The 10,534-nt window shown below is 42.4% G+C and overlaps 1 long non-coding RNA gene across 1 annotated transcript; it reads right to left on the bottom strand.

Moving 5' to 3' along the window:
• Window positions 1–5,375: 5,375 nt before the first annotated feature.
• LOC122157160 lies at window positions 5,376–10,522 on the bottom strand. The gene is made up of 3 exons (XR_006167781.1): window positions 10,426–10,522; window positions 9,937–10,177; window positions 5,376–5,876 (listed from the first exon to the last, which is right to left on the bottom strand). It is a non-coding gene; the product is annotated as an uncharacterized LOC122157160 (long non-coding RNA).
• Between the last annotated feature and the right edge of the window lie 12 nt (window positions 10,523–10,534).

The following is a 10,534-nucleotide window of genomic DNA, read 5'->3' as shown; positions in this document are numbered from 1 at the left end:
AAAAAAAAAAAAAAAAAAAAAAAAAAAAAAAAAAAAACCAAAGAAAAAAAACGGCTACAAACCCGGTTGGCCGCGCGGCGGTCACGTGGGCCCGGCGGCCGTTTGGGAAGGGGGAGGGCGGGCGCCGGCCGTCGGGCGCCGGGCGCGGCGAGGTGGCTGCTGGGAGCTGTAGTCCGCGGCGCGGGGCAGACTGGGAGCGCGCGGGCACGCGGCGCCGCTCCGCCGCTCCGCCACGCGGGGAGGCCGCTCGGAGCCCTCTGGCGGCCGGTGGCTCCGCGCAGGGAGCGGCGCTGGGAAGCCGGGCGTGCCCGCCGCCTTAATCCCGGAACGGTGAGAGCAGGGGTAGATCCAGCCTACGAAGGGCCCGCGGGTTGTGCTAACGGGATGCAAAGGTCGTAGAGCTCATTGTAGGTCTGCGGGAGAGGCAAAGGGAGAAGCGTTCTCCACACCGAGATTTAGGCAGACCTTAGTCTGGTGCTGAATATTTAGAGGTTACGAGTAAACAAACCTGAGGCCACTGGGTTTGTTCCGCCCGGAGCAGAGCAGGCTGAGGAGAGGCCTCATGGCAGCCTACAGCTCCTCACAAGGAGCGGAGGGAATGGTGCTGAGCTCCGCTGTCTGTGGCAATGACAGAGCCTGAGAGAATGGCGTGGAGATGTGTCAGGGGAGGGGCAGCTGGGCTTAGGGACAGGGTCTGCAGCACAGGGTGGGAGCACGGAGCAGGCTGCCCAGGGCTGTGGGCTCAGCCCCAGCTCCCTGAGCTCAAGGAGCGTTTGAACAGCGCCCTCGGTCATACGGCCTGATGTTTGGGTGGTGCTGTGTGGAGCCAGGAGTCGGACTCCCTCATCCTTGTGCATCCCTTCCAAGTCGGGATATTGTAAATTGGCAAGCCCTGGGCACACACTCCTGTCTAGATAAGGAATTTGATCCAGAGTGTGCTGCATATTCCTCCTGGCTCATATGCCCTTATTGTCCTTTTTGCATCGTAGGGAGCAGTAGCAGATAACACACAGCTACATCTGCTTCAGGCAGAGTGCTTTGGTTGTTGGCAAACGAAGCACAAAGGTTCTCAACTGTTAGACGTGTGTCTGTCTGACATAGAACACTCTCCTCAGTAATTCACAGGAAGGAATCATAGTTTGCTCCACAGCCATGCCTGCGCAAGGGCAAGGGCTGCATGGCTACCGCACTGATGTAGGACAGCTCCAGAGTCAGTTCCCAACCTCCTGAACACACAGAGCTTGGTATTCCCCAGCCCATCTGGCAGTTCAAGGCATGCAAGGCTCACCTGGGCACAGTGTCCTCTAACCAAATGCCTATCGTTCAGTGGGCCACAGAACATTTTGGATTTAATCTGCAGTTACGCTTGCACATGAGCTGCCATGCAGACATGTCACCTTTCTTTGGTCAGGAAGTGTCTGAAGCTACAGAGATATTACATTAAACATCTGAATGCCTGTAAAAACTCTAAAGCTGGTTTACTGGAAAGCTATGCTTCTGGGAGACCGATCATGTTTTATCCTATTTTGCTCAGAAGGTAATATCTTTAAAGACAGAATCCCAGGTAGGGTCGTCTTAAAGAGAGAAGCCAAAGGTGAAAGGACTGTCATTTAAGAACCAGAAGGTCTTAACACGTGATGTTTTGCTGATGTTTTGCTCCAGTGTTTTAGCTGACTTTGTCCTGCTGCCAGTTAGACGTGTACTTCTAACCACAACTACGGGAGTTGCAGCAGCTGTATTTTCCCACCCCTTGGCCATTGATTAAATAAATTACAAGTCCTGTAAAACTTATCCCAGCCAAGATGGAAGAAAACTACTGCTTTGCTGAGTGCAAATAGCAGAGTGCAGGGAATCAAGTACAAAATGAGACATACCACAGCTCAGATTGTTGATGGTTTCGCAGGAGATTGAAAGAAGTGAAGGCTGCCGCACCCCTAATTTACAAGAACGGTCCAGAAATTAAGTGGAGCTATTTTTAGAAATCATATCCTCACACAGCAGAGTGGAGCCCATATTTTAGACTGCTATTCATGATCAAAAATGCCACCTGCTCAGATGAACAATAAAAACCCAGCAGAATGAGAGGGATAATAGTATGTTTGAGCCCTATGTTGGTTCCATGGAAAAAGACTATAGGAGTGCAGAGAGAGCCTCCCTAGAGAAGCATTTCATTTTCTTTCTGAAATGTTCCTGTCACAGGCAGTCTGGTGTAGGCTCTGCACACTTCCATTCTCTTTACCTGCTATTTGTTAGCAAGCAGGGTATTTTCTGGCTTTGAGCATAGGTTCATTCAAGCACATTCATGCAGCATCTTTTCTCAGGGAGACTTAAAAGAGGAGGACTAGTATATGCAATTATAGTGGTTAGAATGCTTTCCGGTCTCCCTAGAAATCTGCCTTTTAAAGCTGTTCCCCTTGAAATCACTTTCCAGAGCCTGGCCAATGTTGCTCATCTCATAAAAGAAAGGAAGTACAATGTTACAGTCTTGAGGGAAGGGTAAGCTAGGAAGGTGACAGAGGGACTGAGCTGCATTGCACACAGCACAGTCTTAAGAGAACTGAGTGTTTCAGGAACGTGTTGGAAGAGGTGAAACAAGCAGCTGTTTAGCTGTTAAGAATGTGAAACTGGAAATAAATCTTCCAGACACTTCAGCTAGGCTTGCATTCCCTCATCTGCTGCAAGCAGATAAATGCAACTAAGCTATACAAGTCACACCTTTCAACATGCAGGTTGACTCTTCATGGAATTCAGTAGATTCATAAGGCAGAATTTCCCTCTACAAAAGACATGTTTTCTCTTCAAAGTAAATAAAGTAAATAGTAGATAAGTAACAAACCAAGTAAATAATATTTATCCAGCTGTCTACTAGTTCTGGAGAGTGAGCAGGCTTCCTGGCCTAGACTGTCAGCCTCCCTATCTTCCAGGCAGCCCTTTTTAGAATTTGGCATCAAGTATGCAATCCAGACACTGCTAGTAACTTCCATCTGTTCCTAATTGTTTCTTACTGCTCATGCTATCAGTTTAGCAGCTTCCACTGGATATCAGGTGAATCTCCTGCAAGGGTTTCCCCTTTCCTTCACTGTGAAAATTGGCTCAAGTAGTTTGTAAACTTCTCTGGTTATCAATGATAGTACCGGTCTGGAAGGCGTCCTGTTCCTAAGGTGTGAAGAGAGATTCATTAGTTTTGATTCCTTTTAGAAGGAGACAATCTGACTGTTTTCTTACATTTTATCCGATGGAATCTACATTTCTTTCTACTACTTTTTCCCTTTGAGTATTTCTGCACCTTTTCTAAAGATGTTTTCTTGTTTCTAGTAGCCTTCCTTAGCCTGCTGTTTACCTGTGCTGTCTTTCCTTTTGCCTATTCTCAAACCTTCCTTAGTAGTCCAAACATGTACTAAGCTTTCTTCCTAGGTTTTAAAGCATTTTAAAATAGCTTCCTTAATTCTTATAGGGATTTGATCATTGTAGCTGTGTTTTTTAGTTACTTTTTAACAAACTGCCCCATTTTCATATAGTTTCTCTTTTCAAAACTGAGGATAAATTTTGTGGGCTTTTTTGCCTGTTGGTGATCCTGTAATGATATTGCATCAAAGTATGGTCACTGCCACAGAATGACTCTCCAAATATGAGATTTCAAGCCAGATCTTGACTGCTACTCAAGAAGTCAAACCTGTCTATCTCCACATGGGTTTTCTAACTAGCTTTTCAAGAGACAGTGAAAATGTCTAAAAAGTCAGTCTCTTTGTATTGCCTAGATATAACATTGTTTATCTGTGTACAAGCAACGCAGTCTCCTGCTCCCATTACATCTTTTGTCCTTGCTGAACAACTTTATCTTCTGTGGCATTTCATTATTAGTAAAATTGACCCAATATCAGCTCAGAACATGTCAGGAATTATTTGTGCTCTTCTACAGTCTCTCTCTTTAAGCTGGATGTAGATCTCTGCACATACTATTTGATTTCTAATAATAAATTTGTTAATGGGATTGATTGAAGGAGCTCCTTTTCCAAAACCAAACTGTTTTCAAGGAGAGGTGAACTTCCTCTTGTTCTAACAAAAAAAAATTGCCTGCCTCTGTAAGTCCTGTGGAGGCAGTGGTATTGTGAGACCGTTAGTTGGAAAAGTGTTTGTAGAGGTGCAAGAAAATCCACACTTACAGATACTTCTCTGCTGGCACAGTGTATCAGAAAGAGCTTGTAGGACTTCAGGATTTTCTTAATAGGTCTTGAGATGGTGACGTATATGTGAAAGTTTTATTAAAAAGTATTTATCACTGACACAATAAATCAGAACACAATCCCAAAGAGAGGCCAAGCCAGAAGAGTGGTTTAGGTTATTATTTCATTGTTTTTCTTTACTACTGGGAGATGCAAGAAAGCTGCCTTATGCTATATTTGTTTGTAGATCACTGAAGCGTCATTGATTATCACCAAAATGTCTTGGAACAGTAAGTTTCTACTGTATTCTTTCTGACATTTAATTTACATAAGTGTTTGGTTTTTTTTAAAGGGAGGAGGTTTAATGAAGTGATGTGTTATCTGCCACCTGGTGTCTCTAAATAAAAACACAGCAAAAATATATTGAAGATCTTAACCTTTTATAGTACCATTATAAAAAAAATAAATACTGAAAAAGACTCACAAGAAAATAATTCAGACATGTCTTCTCAGTGATACCACAGGAATCAAGGAAGAAAAGAATGCTTCATTTGCAGCAGAAAGTTAATCATGCTCAGGTGTTGAAAGAGCACAGTCTCTAATTTGTGCACTTAGAAGGTATGTCAGTACACTCAGAAGCATTATTTTTGTGCCCTGTGACATGCTCTTTGATTTTATCTATTTTATAATATTTGGTTTCTAGTAATTGTTTACAGACTGTTTAATGTGAATACAGTAATTAATGAGCCTCCCTATTTATTTGCCTAATGTGCTGCCAGATGGATCTGATATTCCATTTTACTTGTTTGGCAGCCGCGCTCATGCTTTGACTGCCTCAGTTTTAATCCTGCCTTTGAGCCTCTTAATGTAGATAATCCATCCAGAATCCGCTTCCCCGCTGATCATTTTCTCTTCCGCTTCTTTTGTGTTTAACTTTGCATTTTCATTCTTAATGAACCAGGTATACAGGACTATGTTTGATAGCCTTAAATGTCACTTTACTGACAATAAGTGTGAATGCATGCTAATAATCAAACGGTACTGAGTGCCATGTAGTGATTGGCTGCATTCTCATTTTCTGTGCAATACAGCAGTAACTGAATAAAGTCCCTGACAAGATAGGTATGCTCACTAATGGTTTTTAATAAGATAGACAAATATAGTACAACTTACCTTACTTCCAGTCAAAAAGGAATACATTGTGATTTGCTATAGGTTTTTCTTTGATTTCTTTATTAAAGAAGTCCAAAGCCTTTAAAGGTGACATCAGAAGTTATCCAGCAACTTATAACAGCAATGAGAGGATTGTGAATTACAGTAATCTTTTCTTTAAATCACTGACATACGTAAGTAAGGTCCTTGCAATGGTGTGGCGACCTTGTGTAGTGACATCATCTTCAAACTGAAAGGAAAATCAAGATAGACGTCGAAGAGGCATCATATATACATCCACAAAACTGTACCTTTGGGCATTACAGTAGGGTTCTGAAGTAGTGTTAAATGCTTCCTCAGTAATCCTTGCACACTTCAAAGCTCCATTGGTTTTCAGTAGCTGTTAGAAACATCTGTTTCCTTCTGTAAAGTACGGCATCAAAGTCAGAGGCACGCAAGTATGAAGTCTAATTGATCTGTACACTCATATCTCAGGTTTGAAAAGGAACATAGCAAGTCACTCGCATCACTGATCTCATCATCTTAGTTTGATTTTGAAACCTAAAAATAGAGAGAATTTTTAATTCTGATGAAATACAAGTCAATATAACATTCCCACTTAATTAACTGGGCCAGAACTTCATGGCTTTTCTTATGTTACTATAATTTTAAAAATGAAAGCTTTTATTGTCTCGAAAAACATCCACAGCTTCTTGCAAACACGATACGTGGTGAACTTTCTTGTAACTTGTAGGTTAAATGGGAATGTTTTCAATAAAATATCATGTTGTTTAAAAAGATGTAGCTTGTTGTCCTCTGTTCTTGTTCCATTAGAAACAGACATTTTCATATGCATATACTGAAAAATGCTAAGATTGCTGGATACCAGAAGAATGTTCTTGAATCAGGAGAGAAACATTTCTAAATCACAGCAGAAATTTTGATCCACTGTAGTAATATTTCAAGAATTAACACTCCTTAATTAAAACAAAACAGAAGGTCATGAAGAATCTTCCTCTCCACCTCTGCTACAAGAAGGCACTCTTGGAGCATTATTGGCTTTGAAATAACCTGCTCCATTCTGAATTGTGGCCGTAATGGTAATCAAGTTTGCAGTACTTCTGGTGGAAGTACTGAGTCAGGAGCTTGTGGTATATTGCTGCCTTTTTTTTTTTTTTTTTTTTTTTTAAACCTTTTGGCCCACAGAATTAGGCTTTGAAATCTCACATCGTTTTTCCTTAAAGAAGAAAAATGGACACACATTCCTTTAACATAAATCTGTTGGTATACAAGGAATGTTTATAATTTTTAAATCGTATTTATTTATGTCTATCTAGACTAAGCCTATTTGCTTTGACCACAGGTTTGTCTTTCTCTATGTATATCGTTTCTTACAAAAGCTATTTTTCACTTGTGTTTAAGATCACGCTACACATTCTTTTGTGGTGATCTGTCAGATGTTTGTTTTCCTATGCTCTTGTGCTGGTTTTGCTAATTCTCATTCTTCCCGCACATACAGATGCACACCAATGTAACTGCTGCATTTGTTATGGGAATCCCAGTAAATTCCTGTGCCATCTGACCAAGCCATAGTTGGTATTTGCATGTGGACTGGTGCCTAGGTGGTATTTTTTCATTGTTTCAGCTATCACTCAGCAAAGTCATTTAAGTGGGTCTTCAACGAGCCTGAACAGAATACAGCTACTATACCCAAGAGCTTTAGTTGCAAAGTGCAATTACTCTATCTCCTCTACTGCAACACATAGAAGCAAAGAGAACTAAAGCACTCTCTTAATTAAGTAATGTCAAATTCAGGGGCTATTTTCTTCCTAAGTAGCAGCTGTCTCAGTTGCCAGCTGTACTTGCTTTTTTGTAGCCTACCTAACCCACCAGACATCGCTGACCTCTCCTGCCCTCGTTTGCTACCCTCACTCACTCAGTCTTGAATTCCTTTTGGAGGAGTTCTGAGGATGGCAGGAATACAGCATTGTCATAAATTGAGGATCATGAACAGGCTGTGAAATTTCTGACTCCTATTCTCCTCTTGTGTGTGTTTGTCTGTGACGCAGGGGGACAAGCAGCTAGAAAGTGACAAGAAAAGCCCAGCAGCAAAAAAGAGTTCTACTCAAGTAAGGTCACAGCAAAGATCAATGAACTTCCCTGCTGAGAAAGTGTACCACCAGATAATGGGAAATGGCAGCAGTCAGACCTCCAAGAGGCATGAATCGATTCACTTATCAAATAAGAAAAGTCAAGATCAAATTGGGAAAGTAAAAGCATTGAAATACCACAATTTTTGTATGGGGATGACAATATAGGGCTGTTTAAAAGGTAAAAGACATCACAACAAAAAAATCTTGGGTCAAATCTCTCAGACTTTGCTGTTCTTGGGTGATGTGTGAATACAGTTAGTGTCCTCTCCAAACACAGAAGGGGAGAAATAACCAACTTCATCAATTCTTCAACTGGCAAGTTCACTGTTCTACTTACATGCATTTAAAAAATACTTTGTTAATGCACACATCATTGGCTTCTCAAAGTAAGCAAACAGTTTGCTTTTATTCGGCACTTCAGAAAAGCAGCAGTAAGCAAAATTAAGGAACAGAAGGAACCCTATCTGCTTGTTACAATGGCAGACCTGTTTTTTCCCCCCCAACCTACACCATTGTCAGCTGCTTCAAAGTTAGCCCAAACGTACAGCAACATTGTACCAGCAAGGCTACTGACAATTCATTCCCATGTTACACTCAGCCATGAAATTAAATGTGATTTAAATATTCATAAAATTTAGTAAAGTATCCAAAATTAATAAAGATGATTAAACTGAGATCTCATCCAATAAGCAGATGACATCCAGTGAGCAGAGCACACTGGATTACAACAATCATAGCACTGTAGGTTTTTTGTACCACACCAGTACTTGTAAACCTTGTTTAACCAGTTAAATGATGCCTACAACTCCTTAGGGTTCTTTACATTGCACAAAGTGGCAACCAAGCTGTACAAAGCAGCAAAGAAGGCATTCAGTAACTCAGCCTTCCCCTCCTCCTTGGTGGAGGTAAAAAAAAAAAAAAAAAGATGATGGAGATTCTCCTCAGTCCTCCTTCTTATTATTGAAGTTATTAAAGTATTTACAAAAACACATCATAAAGATATTTCATGGTATTGGTTGCCAATTGGTTTCCTGTCTTTAGTATTTGGTCCGAAATGCTGTCACAGCACGAAGAGTATAAATCAGTACATAGCTATTTTTACCCACTGAAGAAAATAAGAGGTGTAATTTTCATACCTTGAGAGCATCCTAGAAACATTTATTAATTCACCCTCACCCTTTCTACAGAAACCAGGCTGATACAATATGACTGGTGTTAGAGAAATGAAGGCGAGAATTGTCAGAAGTATTCATAGATAGGAGTATACTGCAATTACACTTCAGTAACAGCATGGTATCAGATTGCTTTGGTTGTTTGACTGTACTAGAAAACCTGTTAATCACACAACAAACGAGGACTGCATCCTTCATTATCTGTCCCTTGGTCCTGTAATCAGCTGGGCTATACAGCAGTTTTTACCTCTTGACATAAGAAAGCAAGTACATCTGCGTGGGTACACTTACTGTGGTAAAAGAATAGGATGTATGCTTTTTTGTTCTGGAGTTAGTAAATAGAAATTTGCACTTGTACTTGCAGTTTCCTAAGAAATATTTTATTAGTAGTAGTAGTATTAAAAACTGGTCCAGGACACCAAAAGGAAGGGAACACAATATAAAAGCAGAAAATGGATTTTGAATTGCTTTCTCTGAGAAGTTACCTGGATGCCAGGAAGAGAGGGTATTTTGTGTAACAAGATCAGAATACAAACTGGTGCATTTCCACTGAACTCAGTGAAACTGAAACAGACTTTACTACACAAGAGAGAATTTGATCCTACAGTGTTTTGACTAAAATAACAGGCTGTGCCTGCTAGCTAGCTAGAAAGACAGCAGAGATTTAGGCAAGGAGTGGGATCCCAGGTTTAATGACCGGATCTAGCAAATGTGCCCTGAAGTCTTTGCAGCTATTCTCCTACACATCAGGCATCTTGCTGTGTTCTTTTAAAAAAACAACTTCCTCTTGCAATATAAACCAGAGAGAAGTGCCTTGCGCTGATGTTGGATGAGAGATGTTCTAGTAAATACTGAGAATAGTTTGAACATCAGTGTTCAGAGAACATAAGCACAATGAGCTTTATCAGTACAGATGGTATCTTTATGGAGACCAACTGATGTAAATGAGAGAAATACAACATGTATTAGTCTCACGTTTTTATGGGATGGAAACAGATTATTTATGTCTAGTGTTTCTCTTTTCAGGAAGAAAACCAGCAGCTTCCAGTGTCAATGGCATTGTGACTGCAGACTGCTTTTCTAATGTTAGTTACCACCTTACTGAATCTGACAGCTTTTCCCTCCAAATGGTCTGAAAATAGGATTATTATAAGCTATGTAGTCCTACAAACCAGTATCAAGTACCATGATTCTTAGCGTAAGAAGGTACGACCTAAGGATCAAATTTACGATATAGCTGCATTGATTAAAACCACAAGAACAGTGCAGTTAGTGCAGTTAGAGACACGCACTTACACCGCAACTCGTTTCCAGTGTGATCGGACGAAACGCCCAGTGCCGCACGCAGACCTCCGGGTCCCGAGGAGCTGATCCCTCATCCCAAACGCTCTGTAGGGGTCACTCCAACAGCAGCACGCCGAAGGGCTGCAGTCGCGAGGTGAGGAGCTGAGGGCCCGGCTCCAGCCCAGCCAACCACGGACCCGCCGGGCCGTCCCGCCGCGCGGCCCTCCACGGCTGCCGCGGTTCCGAAGCGCATCTACAAGACAAACGGAAACGCGACGTCAGCCCGGAGCCGCGGGGGCTGTTTCCACGCACCGCACCTCATTTCCCCACGACTCCATTTCCCCGCACCGCCCCTCTGCCCTGCCTACACGAGAGCCGTTCGAGGCAAAGCCTCCGGATGCACGCTCTCTCCCGGTTGCCTGTGCCGGCGCACCGTCCCGTGCCGCCGCACCGTCCCAAACCGCCGCACCGTCCCAAACCGCCGCCCGCCGCCGCCGTTACCTCACGCGCCCCTCGCCGGTCCCGCTGCCAGTAGCCGCCACTCAGCGTCTAGCGTGGAAGGCGAGAGGGGAGGGAAGGGAAGAGCCGGGCAAAGAAGGGAAGGGAGGCA

The sequence above is a fragment of the Centrocercus urophasianus genome, unplaced genomic scaffold (assembly GCF_019232065.1).
Source record: "Centrocercus urophasianus isolate 14NV4802_14NV808 unplaced genomic scaffold, USGS_Curo_1.0 seq_13, whole genome shotgun sequence".
In the NCBI taxonomy this organism is placed as follows: domain Eukaryota; kingdom Metazoa; phylum Chordata; class Aves; order Galliformes; family Phasianidae; genus Centrocercus; species Centrocercus urophasianus.
The sequence above is the reverse complement of the archived record's forward strand: the minus strand, read 5'-3'. Positions and strand labels throughout refer to the sequence as shown.